The sequence below is a fragment of the Perca fluviatilis genome, chromosome 12 (assembly GCF_010015445.1).
Source record: "Perca fluviatilis chromosome 12, GENO_Pfluv_1.0, whole genome shotgun sequence".
Taxonomy (NCBI): domain Eukaryota; kingdom Metazoa; phylum Chordata; class Actinopteri; order Perciformes; family Percidae; genus Perca; species Perca fluviatilis.
In genome coordinates, this window is record NC_053123.1 from 26,977,563 (window position 1) to 26,981,476 (window position 3,914).

Here is a 3,914-nt window from a genome sequence, read left to right on the forward strand (position 1 = left end):
GGGCCTATGTGAGAGAGACGCGAGTGACCGAGAGATGGAGGAGAGCAGGGAAAGGAAATGCAGCTGAACGAACACGCTGCTTGTTTTAAATAGTGTGAGAAAAAATAAATAACGAAACGCAATATGTAGCGGACGGTGTTGATTGTGTGGCGCACCGCCACTAATTATATTTTTATTTGGCGTTAGAAGTGTGAGAATTACTCAACCAAAAAAGCAACACTTAACACTTTTGTTGATTTTGACAATTCAAACTTAGCAACTTTAGAGAAGTTTGGTTTTCATTGGACAGAGCTTATAGACCTCAAGAGATAAAGAAAAGAGGCAAATATCATCATAGGAGAATCAAAATACATCACAATAAATGAAAGTATCAAAGGAACAACATAACAATCATCTTAAGAAGATCCCTTTTGTGTGGACCAGCGATTACTTTGTGGAAACCATTGGGGATCCAAATAAAGTTTGAATAATGAATATCTCTAAAGGGTGTGGAGGGGGGGGGGGGCAGCTACCTCACATACAACACCAACAAAATCAATAGGATATTGCAAAATTCCAGGAGACACAATAACTACAATTCAAATAAGATTCATCCCATGTTTGAGGAGAGGACTCACCTGCAACAACATGACATAAAAAGGCATTCATTTATTAGGCTATCACCAAAAACAGCATCACCCACTCAATCATACCTTTAGTCTTAATAGTTTGTGACATATGAATCTGAACCACGTTATAAGACCAGGTCCTCAACAAGTCCTTCACATTAAATGACAAAATTAGGGCTGTCAAAATTAACGCGTAAATTTTTGCGTTAATTTTTTAATATTTAACTCGTTAAAAAAAATTAACGAAATTAACGCAGCTATGTTTCTTTACTTCATGTGGCGGCTGAGAAACGTAATACGTCTCCATAAGAGCAGGCGGCGCTACTCTAGGAGGGATTTACCTGATGGAAGTAGGCCTACGGGCCAGTCAAGAGTTTAAACATGGACCAGTAAGATCCCAAAAGAGAAAAAAGATGATGTGTTAGAATCCAGAAATGAATGAGCACGGGCTATAAACGGGACCGAGTACTAGTTCTGACATGTTGTCTCGTCAGGAGAGATGCTCCACCGGTAAGCTGCTGTTTCGCTACATTGAGCTGCGGTTTAAGTTTGATTTGTCTTGACTGCTGTGCTGCCGATATGTACGTGCGCGATTTGTTTGCTTGATAACTGTTACGTTGGTCACGCTGATAAAACCTTATTTGCAGTCTGATGTTTAACGCTGTCGACTCGATAGTATCCGTGACTATATTCCAGTAAATGTTTGAAATTGGTGCGTCTCACTGTCACACAAGCTACTTCCTGGTTGCGGTGCTGGAAGGGAAATGTAGTCAATCGCTTTACATTGGTAATGGATTGCTGTGCACAGCGTCGCTATCTAAAACTACACTCACTGTTTTCACTTTAGGCCAACATACACCTTTGTGGTTTTGGGTTACTGGTTTAATGTGTAACATTGATATTGATGTGCATTTCTGTGTTTAGATATATGTGCTTTGCTTAGTCATTCAGATTAAACACTATGTATATTATAATATTTATGATATTAAGTACTGCCTAGATTGTAATTTATATTCTCTCTCTCTCTCTCTCTCTCTCTCTCTCTCTCTCTATATATATATATATATATATATATATATACACACATTTGTATATTATTCAGAATATGGTATATTAGGTATGTGGCTAATATTGGGGGTGGTTACAAAAATCTGCTCTCAAGTCGGACAGTTTCTAGCCGTTTCAGCAGCCTTCAGCAGGACTAAATAAGCCAAATTGTTGCTGCTGTTGTTCTGAAAGATATTAAACATTCTGAACTTAGCAGAACCTTTCCTTGTTTGTTTTCTCTTCATATTTGCAAAGTTAAGTGATTTAGCATTTAAATATCCATTACTACAAGCTTCAGTCTGAATTTAAAAACGCGATTAATCGCGATTAACTACAGCAAATTGTGCGATTAATTAGTTCATTTTTTTTAATCAATTGACAGCCCTAGACAAAATACATGGCTCATAGCTGCCCTCAAGCAGGACATAATTTACCAGTGCCCTCTAAAACTGCAGATGAGACTGAAGATAGTGAAACAGCTTGTAACGTCAGTGGGACCAGTTTCTGAATACTTGTCCACTGTTGTTTTCCCCCTCGGTGCGGTCCGTTTGGGCAGATTAGAACGCAGCAATCGCACTCAGATGCGCACTAAAAGCGGACCAAACAAGCGTAATGATACCTGCTTGATGGTCTCGGTATGCTTTCAGTCGAACTCTGGAGCGATTCGTTTGTTGTGAGAACGTGATCCGACCCTAGTACACAAACGTGCCGTGCGTTTGCGTACTCCGCAACTGAGCAAAATGGCTCCTGTAGTCAGTTGTGCTTTGCAATCTGCGATGTGGCAGAACATGCAAACTGTAGCAGCTTGCAGAGTTTCTCTCACAGAAATAGACAGCAGTTGAGCTCGTCGTCGCATTTCCGTGGTCAAACAAGCCGCCGCTAAAGTTGGAGACAGCAGAGCAAAGTCTCGGTGACAATGTCTGATTATTTAAATGAAATGAGCTGGTTTGACCATGGAGATGCAAGAAATATTCACAAGTCCAGAACACAGGACCTTCTTCCTGTATTTACTTTATTGCTCCCGCCCGAGACACATCCGACCAATAAGCGGAGTGAACGTTCTTACAAAACCGAACCAAGGGGAAACCGCTCCAAGTTTACAAACTCCACTGATTCGGACCAAAGCAATCAAAGTATAGGTGTGATAACATCCTCAGTCTCTGGAGATGAGGTGGTCTTCCCTCTTGAAGCTCCAGTTTGTGATTTACACTGATGAAATCTTCTCTACTTTAAGAATACAAACGTTTAGGAGCTTTCATTGTGTATGAAGCTGGTGTATAAATATCACAGTTGAGTGTCACCGTGTGGACCGAATCCACCCACGAAACCTGTTTTATAGAGCCATGCTAAAATGGAGGGCCCCTCTTTAGCAGAGTCTCCAGGCAGATGGTCTGAATTACCGCACTGTATGGCTTAGGGTTCCCTTGAGATTCAGAGCAAGCATGAGTTGTGTGCAGGTTTTGTGTGGTCCTAACCTTTTACCGTCATTTTTCTCTTTCTGTCCTCTCAGATAACAGTCCTTTCTCTCTTGTTTGAACAAGAGGAGAGTGGGGATTTGTTCATCATCATTTTTTTTCTCTCTCACTGGAGATTATTTTGGCTCTTTTTCTCTCTCAACTTCACCATTTCCTCATGCCCTTCCTTTTCATTTTATTATCTCTCTTTGTACTTCCTTCACTCTTGTTCCATTTTATCTAGACAAAACAGACATGTTTGCAATATTCGCCTTGACAGATTTGCATTTTTCAAAGAAGATGAGAAGTAGAAATTTGATAGCAGGACTTCCTTTGGCTCCTTCTCCATCCAGGTTTTTCCTGTAACCAAAAAAGAAGGAAACTCCCTGATTTATAAAAAAAGTCCTTTGATGACAGAGATGTACTCATAATAAGGAATGTGAGCATCGGAGGCTCGCTGCAGCACGTGTCCACCACCTGTTCCCTGTAACAGACCCAACCTGAAATCACATACAAGGCCCCTCTGTGTCAGAGCAGCAGACCCAGTGTAACACAATCACACCCTGCACTGTCAAACACAGTTTATCTGCATACGTTTAAGCATATGATGCATACCATTTCTAATTGGTGCTGACTGTTTGCACCAAAGGAGAAAAGTGCAACGTGATAAAAGATGGTCTTCTTTTGCTAATGGCTGTCAAGCAGACCGTGTTACTGTATTATCTCCTCCCTTAGATAATGATAACATTGAGTTTTCTGTAGCCGCTCATGCTAAGGACCCAGTTCTTCTTCTGGTCTTTCTAAG